Genomic DNA, 21881 nt, shown 5'->3' with positions numbered 1-21881 from the left:
AAGCGAGAAGAGATAATAGCATCAGGAGTTATCTTTCCTGTACAAGAGAGGTAGAATTGGAAATGGAGAGAGGATTTGGGGAAACAGAGCCCTCAATGGAACAGTCAGAGCATCACCACAGCGATCTGAGCGTGTAACATAAGGGTGGAAAGCATGCCTAGCATGTGGGAATCCTGGGTTCCACCCACATCTCCAAGGGCAAAAGTGTTGTTCTAGGAAGGGAATTGGGAAGGCAGGACTGGGGTGCATAAACTATCATATAGAAGGTTTCTTCCAAAGGTATGGAAAACAATAGTATGACGACTTTTCATAATTCAATGAAACAAGTTGGTTAAAAAATAGCAACCCCTCATTCTATTCAGTATTGGTTTTGCTTGTCCCTTTTATTAGTGCAATGTAACTATGTAGAATACTGGGTTTTACTGTGGCTTTTTTATGCCTGCATATAGCATATCGATCATGTCTACCCTTGGAACACTTGGTCTTCTTTTAGGGTGCTGTGATGGCTGATTTTGATTGTCTACTTGACTAGACTAAAACATATCTGGTGCTGGGGAAACACACTTCTGTGTGTCTGTGGGGTGTTCCAAGAAGGAATGATAGGAAGGATGTAACAATAGGAGCGGCAGGCTGCTTCCCGCCACCCGACTAGCTTTGCACCCGAAATAATTACACGGAAACTGTATTATTTTAAACACTGCTGGGCCCATTAGCTCTAGCCTCTTACTGGCTAATTCTCACATCTTGATTAACCCATTTCTAATAATCTGTGTAGCACCACGAGGTGTAGCTTACCAGGAAAGATCTTAACCTGCGTCCATCTTAGAGAGGAGAGCTATATCGTCTGCCTGACTGCCTTCTTCTTCCCAGCATTCTGTTCTGTCTACTCTGCCTATCTGAGCTGCTGTCCTATCAAAAGGGCCAAGACAGTTTCTTTATTAACCAATGAAAGTAACACATAAACAAACGACCCTCCTCCACCATTTCCCCTTTTTCTGTTTAAAAAAAAGCTTTCACTTTAACATAGTAAAATTACATATAACAAAACAGTTATCAAGCAAGAATTACAGTTACAATATTATATCTATTTTATCTTTATGGAAAACTATAACTATAACTAACCATTCTTTAACTCCATCAAAGACTCCAAAGAAGGATATAATATCACCTAAGCAAACAAGAAATAAACAACTTTCAAAACTCTAGAAATGACAGAGACATCTCGCTGCCTGTACAGTCATCCAAAGTTCCTCTGTACCGTTGGGGCATCCATCTTCAGCCTACAGGCCCACAGTATCCAGCAGACTCTTTCATGAAGCAGGAAATTTCAAAGACAGTTCAGTCACTTTCTGCTGTGTCCTGTGTCCTGCAGAATGTCTCACAGACTCTTTCATGAGTCAGGAACCCTCAAAGATAATCTCACCTTTAGGCAAATTTAGCAGTCCTCTCTCTGCAGGTTCTTTGTGTCCAGTTTATGCAACAGTCCAGGCAAGAGCAGTTTCTTGCCCAAATGGCTAACCAACTCCATAAGGAGCCTCTTCGATGACCATATTCCTCTTGAAGTAGATTGGTGCTGCCAGGAACAGACGTGTCTCATTGTCATGAAAAGCCCTAAGTTATTAAAACATTAAATGCCATATTCTGTAGTCTTTGAAAGATATGAAAGATGCCTATCTTACTGAAATAAATCTCTATATATCTAGAAAATATAACTACCATGACTACAAGCTTGACTATTATTGATGATTATCAATTAACAACCTGTATACATTACATTTTTAAATGAACTACATAATCACAATATCTCAATCAGGAGCAGAAACACACGCACACATATATATGTATATGTAACACAATCAACCTTAACTTTATACCAATAAAGCAAAATTTATACCAATGTAAATTATTCATATCTATATCATATCCCCCTTTAAATGTAAAAGAACATTTATAAACAATATTTGGGGATATGGACGTAGTTTTTTCTCTCCAAACTTCTTCCAGACATATAGGGGCGCTGTTAATTAGTTCTTTCATGGTATAACCTGTCTGCTCGATTCATCTCAGTCGGCAGTTGAGTGAAATAATTTTTTGAAGGTGTTCACAGCAACCTTCTGGAGGGCGTGGTCTATCATACCAATTGGGATAGAAGCAATCCACAGGGTCTCATCCTCTGTGAAAACAATAGAAGACCCTCTCCAAAGCATCATATCCTTAGACCCAAATTCTGAAATCATAATACCCTTATATCCACTCTGGTTTAGCTTGGCAGCCCTTGTAATGAAATGTCTCTCTTACTTAGCTCCTTCACAGTCAAAAATTTTAAAGAAACCCCAATGTACATAATCCAGACTCTCTGTGAATTTTCCATTTTTACGTGGCTTATTTTTGTGCTGACCTCAGGCAGGAACTATCATAATTCCCATAATAACAGTGCAGTTAAGGTTTAGACTGTCAGTAAACAGGAGGTACCGTATTACCTCTACAGAAGGACAGTGACTGTGGGAAAACCCCAATCTGAATGTGGGAGTCTGAATGCAAATGAAACAGAGGAAGGCACATGTGTGGGCATAGTGACCTCTTTCTTACTAATGGAGTGTGCATGCGACTGCTTCCATGTCTTCTGAAATTAAACCCCACACTTTTCAGCGTATTGTGGACTCCAGACTAGTGAATCCACATAGATTTTCTAGGCTCTAAACATGAGACTAAATCAGCATCCTTCTTCTTGGATTGTACAGCTGCCACTTTCTCCAATTCTTCCATATGCCCGTTGTCATTGTTGAACTTCCAAAACAACAAATCTTTCTTATTATCTATCTGTATGTCTATATCTATAACTCTATCATCTATATCTATCTGTCATCTGTCTATCTATCTAATCTATCTATCTATCTATCTATCTATCTATCTATCTATCTATCTATCATCTATCATCTATCTATCATCTATCTATCTGTCATCTATCTATCTGTCATCTATCTATCTATCTATCTATCTATCTATCTATCTATCTATCTATCTATCTATCTATCTATCATCTATCTATCATCTATCTATCTATCTATCTATCTATCTATCTATCTATCATCTATCTATCTATCATCTATCTATATCTATCAATCTATCACCTATCAATATAGTTAGCCATGTTCATCTAGAGAACACTGACTGTTAGTTTAATAAAAGAATATTTAAGCTTCCTGTGGAGTACAAAATGAATCCTGTGAGTGTGACAGAGAAGCATCATGCAGCTGGGAAGAGGAGGTTTCAGGGCCTCTCCCTCCCTATAGATTACTTGGCAGAGGGAACAATGCCAGAGGAATAGCCAAATTACTTCTACAGCCTTTTCCCCTTGAGGAAGAGGCTGCTAATATGCAGCCATTGATTGTTTTTTTCCAGCGAAAGGGGATAAATATACAGATAATCATATTGAAACCTACTCTCCATCCTCATCTACAAGCTCTCTAAACAAAGACTGAAGCAGTTCCCAAGGCCACTGTGATAATACAATTCAGAATTTGTGTTGCTCTTTATTTCCAGGGAGTAGACAGTAAATATTACCTATTCATTTAAATTATACCACATACTTTATTCTTAAATGGCATTTCAGATATCCTCACACAGAGTATTAGGTGACAAAATGAGGTGATATTTTTTGGGAAGCTGTCAGAATTTCATTAGGCGAATTTCTGTTTACTTCATACTTCTCATTATGGATTGGCTATGCGACCTTATTTTCAAGACTATTAGCACCTCGTTTGTGTGTGCTTAGACAAGAGCATTTCTCTGTCTCTCTTTGATACTGTTTTGCTTTCCTGATGGGAAGCCACATCTGTTATGTGTATCATATAATTATGTGTGGCACTGCTTGGATATTGCAAATTTAATTGACAGGGTCACATTGATTTGTTATCCTACATGTACAATGGAAGCATGTGATCAGTGTCTTGTTTAAGTCTAGTTCTTTCTTGCAATTGATCTTCACTTTAAATAATTGATGTTTCCTTGCTAATGATATTGAGTTAATTTGTTATTCTGGGTCTTTCCTCAAGGTGAATCGAGATTATATTCATGTTCCAAAAATTTCTGTAATCTAGCTTGCTATTTATGTGCTGTATTTTAAAGTATAACTTTTATTTTAGAGTTTTAACTCACCCACACAGTGTGGATAGAAAACTAGGAATTTAACTTTAGAAAGTTCACATATCACATGTGCACATTTGCTTCACTGGGGTACATATTTTATAGTGCCATTATATCTTTACAAATATGGAAAAGACTCCAATACTTATGAATGCATCCCTATTCTTAACATTCTAGAATTTAATTTAGTCAATGATTATGTGGAAAAGTGGAGACATGATTATCTTTTATAAAAGTAAGTGAGTTATAGCTCAAAGTCAATTTGATAAGGTATCATTTAGCATGTCTAGTCAGAGTCTACCACAGTCTAGTCTACCAGAGAAATACATGAGCTTTTCTGTTTGTTTTAGATTCTTTCTTGTAATATAGAAATGCCTGATAGTCCATCACAACTTAGGAACCCAAAAGAGCAGTAGGGAATTTTAGAGGGACCAAGAGCAGTTTTGCTGTGTGAGGTCAGTGTGCAGTGTGTAGACATGATGATTGGTCTTGTCTGTTCCTTTGATTGTATGTGTAGTGGGATAGAAATGCTTAAAGATCAGGAAGCATGAGTCTTTTCACATTCTCCAAATGAATTGCATGGCCAAGAGCAATAAAACATATAAAATAGTAAATGGACTTTACCATCAAATAACACTTAAATAAACTTTCCAGAGTGGTTGCACAAGTTTGCATTCCCACCAGCAATGGATGGGTATACCCCTTTCTCTACAACCTATCCAGCAAAGGCTATCATTGGTGTTTTTTATTTTAGCCATTCTGACAGGTGTAGATGGTATCTTAAAGTTGTCTTGATTTGCAGTTCCCTGATCGCTAAGGAAGTTGAGCATGACATTAAGTGTCTTTTGCCATTTGAACTTCTTCTGTTGAGAATTCTCTGTTCAGCTCAGTGCCCCATTTTATAATTGGGTTGAGTAGCCTTTTATGGTCTAGTTTCTAGAGTTCTTTATATATTTTGGAGATCAGACCTTTGTCAGTTGCAGGGTTGGTGAAGATCTTCTCCCAGTCAGTGGGTTGCCTTTTTGTCTTAGTGACAGTGTCCTTTGCTTTACAGAAGCTTCTCAGTCTCAGGAGGTCCCATTTATTCAATAATGCCCTTAATATCTGTGCTGCTGGGGTTATACGTAGGAAGTGGTCTCCTGTGCCCATGTGTTGTAGAGTACTTCCCACTTTCCCTTCTATCAGGTTCAGTGTGTTCGGAGTGATATTGAGTTCTTTAATTCATTTGGATTTGAGTTTTGTGTATGGTGATAGATATGGATCTATTTTCATTCTTCTACAGGTTGACATCCAGTTTTGCCAGCACAATTTGTTGAAGGTGCTTTCTTTTTTCCATTGTATACTTTTAGCTCCTTTATCGAAAATCAGGTGTTCCGTTTGTGGGTTAAAGTCAGGGTATTCTATTGGATTTCATTGTTCAACTTCTCTGTTTTTATGCCAATATCAAGCTGTTTTCAATACTGTAGCTCTGTAATAGAATTTTAAGTCAGGGATGGTAATGCCTCCAGATGATCCTTTATTCTATAAGATTGTTTTGGCTATCCTGGGTTTTGTGTTTTTCCATATAAAGTTGATTATTGTCTTCTCCAGATCTGTGAAGAATTTTGATGGGATTTTGTTGGGGATTGCATTGAATCTATAGATTGCTTTTGGTAGAATTGCCATTTTTACTATGTTGATCCTCTCAATCCAAGAGCAAGGGAGATCCTTCCATTTTCTGGTGTCCTCTTCTATTTCTTTCTTCAAAGACTTAAAGTTCTTGTCAAATAGATCTTTCACTTCCTTGGTCAGAGTTACCCCAAGATATTTTATGCTATTTGTGGCTATTCGGAAAGGTGATGCTTCTCTGATTTCCCTCTCTGTTTCCTTATCCTTAGTGTATAGGAAGGCAACTGATTTTTTTTGGAGTTGATCTTGTATCCTGCCACATTATCAGCTGTAGGAGTTCTTTGGTAGAGTTTTTGGGGTCGCTTATGTATACTATCATATCATCTGCAAATAACGAAAGCTTAACTTCTTCATTTCCAATACGAATCTCCTGATCCCCTTATGTTGTCTTATTGCTATTGCTAGAACTTCAAGCACTATATTGAAGAGGTATGGAGAGAATGGACATCCTTGTCATGTTCCTGATTTTAGTGGGGTGGCTTTGAGTTTTTCTCCGTTTAATTTGATGTTAGCTGTCGGCTTGCTGTAAATAGCTTTTATTTTATTTAGTTATGACCCTTGTATCCCTAATCTCTCCAAGACCTTTATCATAAAGGGGTGTTGAATTTTGTCGAATGCTTTTTCAGCATCTAATGAAATGATCATATGGTTTTTTTTCTTTCAATGTATTTATATGGTTTATTACATTGATAGATTTGCATATGTTGAACCAGCCCTGCATCTCTGGGATAAAGCCTACTTGATCATAATGGATAATTTTTCTGATGTGTTCTTGTATTTGGTTTGCCAGTATTTTATTGAGAATTTTTGCGTTGATATTCATGAGTGAGATAGGCCTGTAATTCTCTTTCTTGGTTGGGTCTTTGTGTGGTTTTGTTATCAGGGTAACTGTAGCTTCATAAAAGGAATTTGGCAATGACTCTTCTGTTTCTATATTGTGAAATACATTAAGGAGTAAAGGTATTAGCTCTTCTTGGAAGTTCTGGTAGAATCCTGCATTGAAACCATCTGGTCCTGGGCTTTTTTTGGAAGGCAGTTTTTTGATAATAGTTTCTAATTCTTTGCGACTAACAGGTCTATTTAGATTGTTCACCTGGTCTTGGTTTAGCTTTTGTATATGGTACTTATCTAAAAAATTGTCCATTTCTTTTGCATTTTCCAGTTTTGTGGCATACAGGCTTTTGTAGTAAGATCTAATGATTCTCTGAATTTCCTCTGTGTCTATGGTTATGTCCCCCTTTTCATTTCTGATCTTATTTATTTGCGTGTTCTCTCTCTGTCGTTTAATTAGTTTGGATAGGGATTTGTCGATCTTGTTGATTTTCTCCAAGAACCAGCTTTTTGTTTCATTGATTCTTTGGACTGTTCTCCGTGTTTCTATTTTTGTTGATTTCAGCACTCAGTTTGATTATTTCCAGTCTTCTACTCCTCCTGGGTGCGTCTGCTTTTTTTCTCTAGAGCTTTCAGGTGTGTTGTTAAATCCCCAATGTATGCTTCATGAAAGTGATTTGTAAATACTAGTGTAGAGCCCAGAGTTGCTGTAATTACTCTATCAAATTCTTCCCTGGCAATCTTCATAGTTTTTGGTTTCCTGAATAATCTTAAACTCAGAGGCTATATTCTCTTGCTGATTTTTTAATGTAATTGAATTTTTTAATAAAGAACAAGATGGAATAGTTACTTTGCATTTCAATAAAATGAAAGGGCTCAAGTCCCTAATGCATTGCAGACAAATGTAGTGTAATTTCTAGATTCAGGTTCAATAAGAGACCCTTCTACAAGTGATATTGAAGGACACCTGTCTTCCTCCATTGACCTCGGTAAGCATGTGACACAGGTGCACACACTATCACATACATATGTGCATATATCACCCACATATACACCACACACTCAGATATTCTTTGTTTCTTCTTACATTCAAGCATTCTCCATCATTACACTCAAAAACACACAGCTCTCTCTTTCTCTCAAATGTGTTGTATATGTGTATGTGTGTGTTTATGTGTGAACACACACAAAATGCAAAACATTGGGAGTCTCTGTGGACTCAGGTCTTTTGAAAATGTCACTGTTTCTAAGATACCCAGACAAATCATTATCTCCTAAATACCGTTTTTCACCTATGAATGCTACATCATCAAAAACTGAATCTTAAAGGATTAGAAAATCCACAGAAGACTTTTGGAAAATTATGTAATGGATGAGGAAACTGCAGCATCATAGAAGTAATCATGAGCTTGCAGGAACTGGACATAGGGAGGCCCTGTTTGTTGGGGTCAGTTTATTTACAGTGCACAAAACCTTTCCTATATTGTACTTGTCTCAAAGCCTCAATTCATCCATTTTTATTTAATAATAGAAAACTCAAAAATGGAGGAAGATTTATGCTATGTATAGATGGAGACAGGAGCAGCCTGTATAAAAATGATATGTGTATGAAATTATTTGCTAATAAAGCTTGTATGTCTTTCTATTTTTAGTATCTTATAAACAGCATGAAAACCTCCAGGTGGTTATCAGTATGCTCAGAACTTTGTGTAGATTTATCTGAGAATATCTCTGTTATTCTAGTCTTCTTGGTTTTTGAGGTATAAATGAGAAGCCTCTTTGAGGTGCAACGATTTATATCAGTAAAATGGAGAACAATAATTTCTATAAGAATTGGGGGGTCAGTTAGTAAATTGCTTGCCTTGTAAGGATGAAGACTCGAGTTTAGTTTCCAGAATCCATACTTTAGAAAGCCAGGTGTGGTGGTATGTATTTGTCATCTCTGCACTAGAGAGGTGGAGGCAAGTGGGGATCTGGGCTTCACTGGTCAGCCAGTCTTGCCTTTTGGTTGACTCCAGATCAATTAGAGACCCTGTGCCAAAAATAAAGAAGACAGCATTCCTGAAGATAATCAACCAAGGTTGTTATCTCACTACACACACACACACACACACACACGTGCATGTGCGCGCACCTCTCCCCACTGCATATTCAGATACACAGACCTGTAACTCTGCCTTATGTGAATCTAAAATACACAGTTGAAAATCTCTGTTGTGGTAGACATTACATAAATCTCTGCTTCTTTGCTACTGTAATCGGCATTTTCATTCAAGAAGGTTCAAATGCAAAGGATTGAAGAGTAATGGAAACTATAGTAAGAGGTGGTACTGGAAGTGAGGTTGCATACTTTGACCATTGGGCTAGGAGGGGAGAGTTGACCTACTACGCAAAGCTAGCTTCTTTTTACCTGGCTGCATCATGTGTTTCATACTTTTAAGAGAACAAAAACATTTTCACAGCAAGATGTTTCAGATCTGATCAACTTATGTTCTATCCGAAGGCTTGTGGTAAGGGTCTGCAATATTTTTCACTGATTTATGAAAGTAAATTCTACTGAGATAGTCTAGTTGCTGCAATAACAAAGATAGTCCTATATTTTTTTATAAACTGTAGAGTTGTTATTGTTGTGTTATTTGTATAAGCATCTATTACAATTGTATTCTAATAGTGTCTTCAATTGTGTGTGCACTGTGTGTCATCACAAGGCTCTTAATCACTTGATTTTGAGTCAACCAAAGGGAGATTGGGGAGAATGGGGTTAAGGTGGGCCTGGCTTAATCAAGAGGTCCTTGTTTAACATAAGAAGAGCCTTCTGCTGGTCTTGAAGGAGCAGAGGGCCATCTTGTGCAGAGTGACTGACCTGGAGTAGACAGTATATAAGAAAACAGGACTCTCTGTCCTGTGAGTGTAAGGAACCAAGTATTGCAAATAACTTGATATTGTTAGAGGAGGATCACAAAGAGGATGAGGTCCAGGTCACTCCACAATTCAATTAGGAAGGTCAAGAGCCCACTACAACTCTGCCTAGTTCGTCTAGAATTGAGAGAGGCTGAGTGGATGACACTGTAAGCTATCATCACTATTTCACACAGCACTAAAAAGTAACACATTGCTATACAAGTTTTATAACGATTTTAAAAATAGTGTTATTCAAAACTGAATGCAAATCTTTTGGTTCATAGTTTTCTTTAAGGTAAAATTAACCAAGACTAAGAAATTCAATGAGATTATTTTACATATGAGTGAACAGCCTTGTCTTTTTCCTGATTTTAGAAAATCTCTTTGAGTTTCGCTCCATTTAATTTGATATTGGCTATAGGCTTGCTGTATATTGCTTTTATTATTCTTTGATACATTACTTGTATCTCTGATCTCTCCAAGACCTGTATCATAAAAGGGTGTTGGATTTTGTTGAAGGCTTTTTCAGAATTTAATAAAATGATCATGTTTTTTCTTTCAGTTTATTTTTATGGTGGATTACCTTAACAGATTTTCATATGTTGAACCATTCCTGCAACTCTTGGATAAAACCAATTTGATCTTGGTGGATGATCTTTTTTTATGTGTTTTTGGATTTGGTTTGCCAGTATGTTGTTGAGTATTTTAGCATCAATGTTCATGAGGGAGATTGGTCTGTAAGTCTCTTTCTTAGTTGTGTCTTTGTGTGGTTTGGGTATTAGAGTAATGTAGCCTTTCAAAAAGAGCTTGGCAGTGTTCCCTCTATTTCTATTGTGTGGAACACTTTGAGGAGTATAGGTATTAGTTCTTCTTTGAAGTTCTGGTAGAATTCTGTGCTGAAACCATCTGGCCCTGGGCTTCTATTTTGATTGGGAGACTTTTGATGACTGCTTCTACTTCCTTAGAGGTGATAGGCCTATATACATTGTTCATCTTCTCTTGATTTAATTTTGGTATATGGTGCCTATCCAGAAAATTATCCATTTCTTTTAGATTTTCCAGTTTTGTAGAGTAAAGGTTTTTGAAGTGTGATCTAATGATTCACAGGATTTCCCTTTTTTCATTTTTGATTTTTGTTACATTGGATATTCTTTGTGTCTTTTAGTCAGTTTGGGTAAGGGTTTGTCCATCTTGTTGATTTTATCAAAGACTTTGCTTCATTGATTATTTGTATTATTTTATGTTTCTATTTTATTGATCTTCGCCTTCAATTTGATTATTTCCTGTCACTCCTCCTAGATGAGTCTACTTTTTTGTTCTAGAGCTTTCAGTTGTGCTGTTAAGTCGCTAGTGTGGGATTTCTCCACTTTCTCTATGTAGGCATTTAATGCTAAAAACTTTCCTCTTAGCACTGATTCTTAGTGTTCCATAAGTTTGGATATGTTGTTCATTCATTTTCACTGACTTCTAGTAAATCTTTAATTTCTTCTTTTATCTTCCTTGACTCAGGGGTGATTCAATGGAGTATTGTTCAATTTCCATGAGTTCGTAGGTTTTCTGCAGTAGTGCTGTTATTGAATGCTAACTTTAAACCATGATAATCCATTAAGATATAGGGGACTATTCCAACTATTTTTTATATCCATTGAGGTTTTCTTTGATATTGAGTTTGTGGTCAATTTTAAAGAAGGTCCCGTGAAGTTCTGGGAAGAAGGTATATTATTTTGTGTTTGGGGAAACTGTTCTATAGATGTCTGTTAAGTCTATTTAAGTTATGACATCTGTTAGTTCTCTTATCTCTGTTTTAATTTCTGTCTGGAAGACTTGTCCATTGATGAGAGTGGAGTGTTGAAGTCTCTATTAGTGTGTGAAGTTTTATGTGTGATTTAAGCTTTAGTAATGTTTCTTTTACATATATGGATGCTCTTGTATTTGAGGCATACATGCTCAGAATTGAGACGTAGTCTTGATATTTTTTCCTGTGATGAAGTGTCCTTCTCCATCTCTTTTAATAATTTTAGTTTGAAGTTTATTTTGTGAGATATTAGGATAGCTACACCCACTTGTTTCTTAGGTCCATTTGATTGGAAAATCTTTTCCTAACCCTCTACTCTGAGGTAATACATGTCTTTGAGGTTGAGGTGTGTTCAGCAGAAGGATGGATCCTGTTTTTATATCCATTCTGTTAGCCTGTGTTATTTTATAAGTGAATTGAGTCTATTGAGTCTATTGATATTAAGAGATATTAATGACCAGTGATTGTTAATTCCTGTTATTTTTCAGTGGTAGTGTTTGTGTGTTTCCCTTCTTTGGAATTTGCTTGTGTGAGGTTATCTGTTGTCTATGTTTTCATGGGTGCAGCTTGTGTTGAAGTTTCCCTTCTAGCACTTTCTTTAAGGCTGGACTTGTGGATTGGTATTGTTTAAATCTGGTTTTGTCAAGGAATGTCTTGTTTTCTCCATATGGTGATCAAAAGATTAGCTGGGTATAGTAGTTTAGGCTAGCACTCATGGTCCCTTAGTGTTTGTAAAATGTCTGTCTAGGACTTTCTGGCTTTCATCGTTTCCATGGAGAAGTTGTGTGTAATTCTGATAGGTCTGGATTTATTTGTTACTTGGCCTTTTTCCTTTATGGCTTGTAATATTCTTTCTTTATTCTGATGCTTTGTGTTTAAATTATTTTTTAATTATTATATGGCAAGGGGACTTTTTTTTTGGTCCAGTCTATTTGGTGTTCTGTAAGCTTCTTGGACTTTCATAAGCATGTCCTTCTTTAGGTTGGGAAAGTTTTTATTTCTATGATTTTGTTGAATAAATTTTCTGTGCCTTTGAGGGGGAGTTCCACTTCTTCTATACCTATTATTCTTAGGTTTGGTCTTTTTTATGGTGTCCCAAATTTCCTGGATGTTTTGTGTTATGAATTTGTTAAAATTGACATTTTCTTTGGCTGTTGAATCACTTTCCTCTATCGTATCTTCAATTCCTGAGATTCTCTCTTCCATCTCTTGTGTTCTGTTGGCTATGCTTCCATCTGTAGTTCCTGATCATTTACCCAGATTTTTCCATTTCCAGAATTTCCTTGGTTTGTGTTTTCTTTATTGTCTCTATTTCCTTTTTCAAGTATTGATCTGTTTGAACTGTTTGCTTCATCTGTTTGATTTTTTTCTTAGTTTTATTTAAGAGATTTTTTTGATTTCTTCCAATGATTTGTTTGCCTTTCCTTCATTTCTTTAAGAGAATTTTTAATTTCCTCTTTAAGGGTCTCTAAAGTTATATTTAGGGCATTTTTCTGTTTCTTCTTGGTTAAGATGTTCAGGTCTTCCTGTTGTATGGCCATTAGGTTCTGGTGTTGCTATATTGCTCTTTAGGTTGTTGAATGTATTCTTGCATAGGTGCCTATCCATCTCTTCCTCCAGTAGGTACAGGCAGTGTCTTTGCCTCTTGGTCCAATTCTTGTAGTCAGTGTCTGTGTCCCAGGGAGTTTATCTTGAATCAATCATTGAAGTTGCTGTCTGTATCTTAGAAAGCTTCTGAGATCTCTGGGGATGGGTAGATTTGGGACAGAGTGGGACTTGTAGATTACAGGGTCATATGGGGGGGGGGGGGTTGGAGCAGCCTGTGTACAGAAAGCTTGGCTGCTCTCTGTCCAGTGCAGTTGAAGCCTGTACAGGAGGGGCCAGAGCCTAGAGACTGGATTGTTAAGCTGGGGGGAAGGGGTTGGTCACTCACCTCTTGGTCTGCTCTGTGCAGTTGCAGTCTGTCTTAGAGAGCTGCTGAGTCAAGGGGGATGGGTAGTTTGGTGGTGGAGGGGAGCTTGTAAATTACAGGATCCAATAGGGGGGTGTTGGGGCAGCCTGACTGCAGGAGGCTTGCCCAATGATGGTCTGATACAGCTCATGGAGGTCCCAGGGTTTTGCCCTAGGGTTTAGGGTCTAGAGACTAGGTTGTATAGCTGAGGGACTGGTAACGCATCTCTTGTTCCACTCTGTGCCGTCACAGTCTGTATCTTAGAAAGCCACTGAGGTTGCAGGGAAAGGGTGTGTTTAGGGGTAGAGTGGGCCTTACAGATTATAGGGTCCTCTTGGTCCACTCTGTTTGGTAACAGTTTCTGTCTCAGAGAGTTGCGAAGGTCGCGGAGGATCCAATTGTGTTATTTTCAAGTATATGTTAATATATTTTAAATATATGTTAATTACTTAAGTGATTCTAGAGTTTTATTTAAGTTACATTCTTTTAAAGACTTTAATGCAAAGTTTATGAAAGAAAATCTTTGTAGATCCTATGTTTTATGTGTACTAAAAACCACAGGATAATTCTGTGATATCTAACTTTCCATTTAAGAATATTTTAGATACTAGAAAATTTTTTTAGTACTCCAGTAGCATAAGAAATAATCCCAAGAATTAACAAATGAGGTACATGGAATTAAAAGAATCCTCAATACAGCACAAGAAACTATCAACATAGTGAAGAGACAGCCTGTAGAATGGGAGAGTATCTTTTCCAGTTACATTTCAGACCAATGGGTCACATTTACAACATACAAATAACTGTAAAACAAAGTAAACAAGACACAAACAAGCAAAAACAAACCCCCTCGGTCTTCAAGCAATGAGTAGCCTATTTGAACTGTATAGACAGTTCCAAAAAGATGACACATAAATAGTCAATAAACAGTTTTTTCTTTTTCTCTTTTATTTTTTGAGCTATATTTTTTTCTCTGCTCCTCTCCTTTCTTATCCCCTCCCCTTCTACCATCTGCCATGATCCCCAAGCACGCAAATACTCAGGAGATCTTGTCTTTTTCTATTTCCTATGTATGTCTCACTTAGGGTCCTCTTTGTTGTTTAGGTTCTCTGAAGTTGTGAACTATAGGTCTTCTTTTTCTTTTGCTTTATGTCTAAAAGTCATTTATGAGTGAGTACATATTATATTTGTCTTTCTGGGTCTAGTTATGATGTTTTCTATATCCATCAATTTGCCTGCAAATTTCAAGATGTCATTTTTTTTTCCACGGTGAAATGCTCTATTGTGTAAAGTGAGTATTTTCCTTATCCATTCTTCAGGGCATTTAGGCTGTTCCCAAGTTCTGGCTATTACAAATAATGCGGATATGAACAAAGTTGAACACATGTCCTTGTGGTATGATTGAGCATCCTTTGGGTTTATACCCAAAAGTGGTATTGCTGGGTCTTAAGGTAGGTTGTTTCCTGATTTTCTGAGAAATCATCATGCTGATTTACAAAGTGGCTGTACCAGCTTTCACTCCCACCAACAAAGGATGAATATTTCCTTTACCCCACATCCTCTCCAGCATAAGTTGTCATCAGTGTTTTTGATCTTGGCCATTCTTACAGGTGAAAGATAGAATCTCAGAGCTGTTTTGATTTGCATTTCTCTGATGGCTAAGGATGTTGAACATTTTCTTAAGTGTCTTTAAGCTGTTTTATCTTTATCTGTTGAGAGTTCTCTAAGTCTGTACCCCATTTTTTATTGGATTATTTGTTCTTTTGATGACCAATTTAGTTGTTCTTGTATATTTTGTAGATCAGCCCTCTCTCTGATGTGGGGTTGGTGAAGATTATTTAGCATTCTGTAGGCTGCTGTTTTGTCTTGTTGACTGTGTCCTTTCTTTTACAGAAGTTTCTCAGTTCTGGGGGGGTCTCATTTATTTTAAAATGTTCAAAATATTTACTCATAAAAGAAATAGAAATTAAAACTACTTTTAGATTTTATCTTGCCACAGTCACAATAACTAATATCAAGAACACTTTCTGTAAAGTGAGTTCTAGGATAGCCTCTACACAGAAAAAGCCTGCCTCAAAAATAAAAAAAAATCAAAAACCACAAGTAACAACAAATGCTGTTAAAAATATGTGGAAATAGGAAGGCTTACCCACTGCTGGAAGGAACATAAACTATGAAGTCACTATGAAAATTCAGTATAGAAATTTTCTCCAAAAAGAAGAAAAATAGAATTACTATATGATCCAGTCATACTAACCCAGGGTTTATACAGGACAGACTCTAAGTTCTTCTTCAGAAATACTTGATACCCATGTTTAAGGTTGTTCTGATCACAACAGCTAAGAAACAGGATCAATTTAGATACCCTTCAATTAATGGAAGAAGAAAATATGACATTTGCACACAGTGGAACTTTATTCAGCTGTAAAGAAGAATTAATGTATGATATTTGCATTGATTGAAACAGAAACTATTTTGCTACACAAAATAAGCCATACTCACCACATATGAAGATGTTATATTTTAATTATGTGTTGTATATTATAATTTATGTTTATTATCTATAATTTGATTATGTGTATTTGTGTTTATACACTGGTGTGTAAGTACATATATGTGTGGTATGTCGTAGGATATAGGTAATAAAATTAGAATGGAGACCATGTAATAGAAAAGAGATATTAAGGGTAGAAAGAGAACAATAAAATACATGTGATGTGTCCTGTTGGGGAACAAGGGGAGAAGTGGTAAGGTGGCAGTGGGATCAGGGCATGGAGGAGGAGGATAAAGAACAAAGTATTATGAAATTATTGTAATGAAACCCATTACTTTGAACACTGATAAAAATAATAAAAAAGAAAGAAAATCTATTGATGTTCCTTTTTTTCATTAATGCTACATAAATTAGAATCAGAGAAAGTCTAGGAAGAACAGCATGCATAGTTTGTCTTAAAGGTTACTTAATGGTACACCCCTATTTTAAACAAGAGTAAAGGAATTTCAAAATGGCATTACCATTACTGCCTAGCTAAGCTGACTTTTGTCTTTGGAGCATTTTGCTCTGTCATACACTGACCTTTGTTAGTGCTTATTTGTATATAAGCTATTGGGGTTACAATGTTTTTCCATCTAGAGGCTGGGGTTTATTTTATGAACCTTTTCTATTAGAAAATCATGAATATATACCAGAGTTAAATCTTTTGAGGGTGATTCAGAAAGAAACATTCTGGAGATCTGAGATAGGCTCTCCAGTGTAAACCAGATTACCGAGACTTGGATTTTAGACTTTTGTCTTGGCACTATTGATGCAGAAAGTTCTACTTTATATGTGTTGTTTTTATTGTTTAATGAATAAAGAAGCTGCATTGGCCTGTGATAGGGCAGAAAAGAGCTAGGTGGGAAAAACTAAACTGAATGCTGAGAGAAAGAAGGTGGAGTTGTGCGAAGCCACGTAGCCACCCCTGGGGACAGATGCACTGGAACCTTGTCAGTAAGCCACAGCCATGTGGCGATACACAGATAATAGAAACTGGTTAATTTAAGATATGAGAGTAATCCAGAAATACAGGTAAGCTGTTGGCCAAACAGTATCGCAAATAATTTAGTTTCTGTGTGATTATTTTGGGGCTGAGCAGCCCGGAACAAACTAACAGCTTTCCTACTACACACTACCTTCAGGGAATGGTAGTGTATGGTCACCTTGGGGGCCTCCCTCTTGCTCTATTCTACTGCTATCTTGATAAAGGGTCTCAGTGAATTATATAAAAGGTCCACTGAGCAACATGTGTTCTTTTTTGGTAGATATCCTCCTGTCAAAATGCATCAGCATTCATACCCTTCAAATTAATTTCAGTTCTTATTTAACCTTCAAAGAAAATGTTTGAAAAATGAGGAGAGGAAGAAAGTAAGTAAAGTAGTGAGGACTGGATTGTGCATGCTGATTAACTCTGGACTTCTTATGTATTTGGCAAAGATTGCAGTGGTTCATAATACTTTGATGATCTGTTGTTTCAAAGTCAACAACAGCAGTGTGCTTTAGAAAAAATGTATATCATCCCTCTGTTCCTATTGACTTAGACTCTTAGCCAATGCATGAAAGACTGATTTGTAATTATGTAAGCAGCAAGGGTCTTTAAATGAAATTGATTAAGCATTTCTTTTCATTTTTCTCCTCCAAAGTCTCCTCTCCTGGAGTGCTCTCAGGGATGGAACATTACTGAGACTGCCAGTGGTTTCCATTAGCTGGGCTCCACCTCGAGGTTTACTAATGAGCCTAGGAGGTGTTTGCTGACATTGCTGATGATTTGAAAGCATGCTTTAATGATCTTTTTGCATCGATTGTGGCTGCTTTCTTCATGGCCTCGGCTGTAATTAGGCTGTGCCATATTTTTCTAAAGTTTGTCTATTTGCTTGACATTTTGCCGTTGCTAGTCATTCTGCTTTGGCAGGCAGCTAGGGTCAATTAGCTTTGCTACGTTTTATTTGGGGGAAGATGATTTATAGGTCTTCATATTGAGTTAAACGCCTCTCTTTCCCAGGTTTTGTGTGTGTATGTGGGTAAATCCCCAAGATGCTGCAGTGGTTGCTAAGTTACTCTCTCAGAAAGAACAACACAGTCTTGGATCCCATCTAAGTGCATCTGATAATGGCAGTGCCGTCCTTTCATTCTGGGGTTAGGCTACTGTTATTTATAAATATTTTGTACTGTTGGATACAGCTTGGTGTTGGGCCACATGAACTCATTCCTGTATCAAAGACTAATTGACTACTAATATGCAAGCAAGTTTCCTCTTGGTGGCTACTTTGTATGTTTATAACTCAGCCATGTTTGGCAGAGATATCAACTTTTAAGCTTATACAACATCTGAGTCAGCTAGGTTTTGTGCAACACTAACCAAAGGACCAGCAGATCCTCCTCTGCTCTTTTAGATATGTGTCATCAGGGATCCCAATCTCCTGTTAGTTAACAAGCTTACCTATACCACTGTAGGCTGGGTCACCCCAAGAAGGTCACTTGAGCTTTTGCTTCCTCTAAAATGTGCATCATAGACTCTCAGGCTTCCCAGCAGTAAGTTCTTTTTCATTTTCCTAAGAATGAATACATCCTGCACGGAGAAGCACTGCATGTATAAAGAAATTAAAAATGTGGAGTAAATGTTCTTTCTTCACACTCTGTAGCTCTGCATATAATAGATATAAGATGACTATAATATAATAGTTTATACCCACAATCAGAGCTGGGTGGCTACATGGATTTGTTCACAGGATCACATGTAATTCAGTCCTGGACCCTCTTTTACATTATTGAAAACTATGGGAAGGGAGACACCAGGCATTACCTACCTCCCTCCACTTGCTACTCTATCTGTCCTGCCTCTTACAGTCTTACAGTGGCAGGGACTCAGTCAGAGTGAGCTCCATACCACACATTAGCTTTGTTTCTGCAATCAAAAGAGCTGTTTATTAGGTAACTGGATACATGTGACATGACAGCAGAAGGAGGGCTGTTGGGAGCGTAAAAGAAGTCAGCAAAAATGAGACAAAAAAGCAGGAAGGGTGTGTGGGACAAGGACTAACATGGGCAGAGTGTGCATAAAAACCCTATAATGAAACCCATTACTTTTTATGATAACTTTAAAAGAACCAATTTAAATAGAAAGCAATTCTTATTTTCAGAAGTAAAAGAGCATGAAAGAAGAGAGCTCCATTTGTTTGGGTAACTGTAGTCAATACAAGGTATGTCCTGCTTTCAAGGCCTGTGCTTTGGCGTTTCTTCCTTTTCGACTTGGGGCCGAAGAGCTTATTCTGACGCTTATAGCCAGCTGTTCCACCTGTGACTTTCCTCAATACTATGATCAAAGACCTGACAAGCGGCTTACAGGCTGAGGGGTTTTCTGGCTCACAGTGTGAGGGATACAGTCCATTGTGGCTGAAAGCGTGGCTGTGAGAGGTCCCACTGCGGCAGGCTGAGGCCATGTCTGTCTATACCTAGGGGAAACGGGAAGCAGAGAAAGGACAATGGCGGTGATCAGCTGGCTTTTTTTTTTATTCTCTTTGTATTCAGTTGAGGACCACATTCCAGAGATCAGTGACAGCCATACACAAGACAGACGATTCTCCCTCATTTAATCTTCTCTGGAAACAACACACCAAGTTTCCTTAATTTGATGGATCACTACTTGATAATACCCATAATAATGGTTAGTGTGCAAAGAAGTGACCTTTCCCCTTTTGAAACCTTATAGTCATCTGATTGCTTTTGGACACTCCAACTCTGTCCCATAAAGAGGATGAAAATGATGTAATCGGAGCAAGCCTTTTTGTTCCAATTGCAAGACTGACCTCTTGGTGCTGCCTGCCCTGCTGACTGAACATGGACAGTCTGTGTAACCCTTTTGTCTGTTTGCTCCCTGTTGAAGACTGGGCAGCTTTTGTCAGTATTTGTGCTGGAAACAACCCTGATTTGACAGGATATCCATCATTGTTAGCAATTCTTAGAACTTTCATTTTTGGAATTTATGTGTTTTTAAACTTTTGCTTAAGAAGTGTTTTGGGGGAGCTTTCCACTTTCTCAGTGGGGTTTTTGTGACTTCACAAATGTCTTCCAAACCACACAGGTCAGATTCTCCTGACCTTCTTCTAGTTTGTCCTCTCTCTGACCTTCCAGCTGCTAGATATGTTTGGTGCACAAAAGAACATTTCAAAGTAAGTTCCCCAAAGCACCATTTTTTCTATCTCAAGCCAATATTAGCCTGTATTTAAAATAATTATATAATTCCCATTAATGTTATATACCAAGACAGAATGTCAATAGAATAGCTTAATCCTCTTTGGAATGTAAAAAGCTACTTAAAATTACTTATTATCTGCGAAAAATAATTTGGAATAAATCTGGAAGTTTCAAAATCTGTTCTACTCCAACATTTCTCTAGTAGATTTAAACATGAAAAAAAATAAAAAAGAAAGAAGAAAGATAGAGAATAAAGAAGACACGTATGTAGGTATGTGCTATACACTGACATCTGGTGCAGTGGTAGTTTGTGTATGTAATGGTGGTCCTATGAAGTTATAATGTAGAGTATTACTCATGTGCTCATGTTGATTATTATTTAAATAAACTACTGAATTGTCAGTCACATCAAGGCATAATATACACAATTATGTAAATTACACGATACTATCAAAGTATGGTGGTGCATGCGTTTAATCCTAGCACTCAGGAAGAAGAAGTAGACTGATCTCTATGAGGCCAAGGCCCCAGCCTTGCCTATGTTATGAGTTCCAGGCCAGTTTGAGTTGTATGTGAGATCCTGCCTTTAAAAATGTACATAAAACTTGATAGTAACAGATGACTCTTTTACTGGAATATGTATTTATTCTGCTATATTAGCCACTTTTCCATTGCTGTGACAACCTAACTGACGAAAGTTACTAAGAAAGGAAGAGTTTATTTTGGTTTACAGTCGAAGGGTACACAATATCATTGCAAAAAAGGCAATTGGGAGAATCTCTCTAGTCATGGAAGCAGGACCATGAAGGCAGCTAGTCACAAAGCCTCTCCATGCTTAGGAAGCAGACAGCAATTACTGCTTATGCTTATTTATTTATTCTTCTCTAGACCGAGTCTGGGACTTTAGAGCATGGACTGGTGCCACCACATTCCGTGCTCAGTCAAATCTCTCTGGAAACTCTCGTAGATATATCTTGAGGCATCTCTTGGGTATGATAAACCACAAATCAAATGGACAATGAAGATCACTATTAATCATAACACTCTATCCCTGGCTTTGCAAAAGACTCCAGGTCATATTATAATATAAATGCATCTAGTTTATCTCTAAGAGTTCTTTAAATCAAAACCATTTAAACATTATTTAAAAGCCGAAAATTCAAAGTTTCTTCTGAAACTCAAAAAATTCTTTAGCTATGAGCCACTATAAAATCCAAAACATGCTACATACTTTCAATATTCAGTGATAAGGAAAAAGATGTTCTTACTCCAAAAAAGAAGGAATGGAAATATAGGAATAAAAGTAATGGAAATAAGAAAATTAAAACCAAGACAATCCCAATAGGGAAAACATTTAGTCCTTCAACGCCATGTCTGACATCTGGTGCTTTTGGTCATCTAATCTGGCTCAAAAAGCCTTGATCGATTCTAAATCTAGTCAACGTAACAGTGAAGGTTAACACATGTCTTATCTATATCAGTCTTTTCAGATTAACTCCTCACATTCCCCTCAGGAAAGGTGCTGAATTAAAAGAAAAAAAAACCTTAATGTTTAGTAATTGCAAGGTAAAAAAATTAGCTTTACTATTTTTCTTCCTTCCTTTTTTTTTTGTTTTTAGAGGCAGAGTTTCTTTGTAGTTTTAGTCTTGTCCTGAAATTAGCTCTTTTAGACCTGGTCTCAAGCTCATAGAGATCTACCTGCCTTTGCCTCCTGAGTGCTAGAATTAAAGGTGTGAGCCACCATTGCCTGGCTAGTTTTACTATTTTTATTAAAAATGAAACATATACAGACTCTCCATCCAGTTTACCTCTTAGCCTCACTCTGACAATTTTTATGTTGGGTGAATATTATCCAATGT

Source organism: Microtus pennsylvanicus, chromosome 5 (assembly GCF_037038515.1).
Source record: "Microtus pennsylvanicus isolate mMicPen1 chromosome 5, mMicPen1.hap1, whole genome shotgun sequence".
In the NCBI taxonomy this organism is placed as follows: Eukaryota; Metazoa; Chordata; class Mammalia; order Rodentia; family Cricetidae; genus Microtus; species Microtus pennsylvanicus.
Note: the sequence above shows the minus strand (reverse complement) of the source record.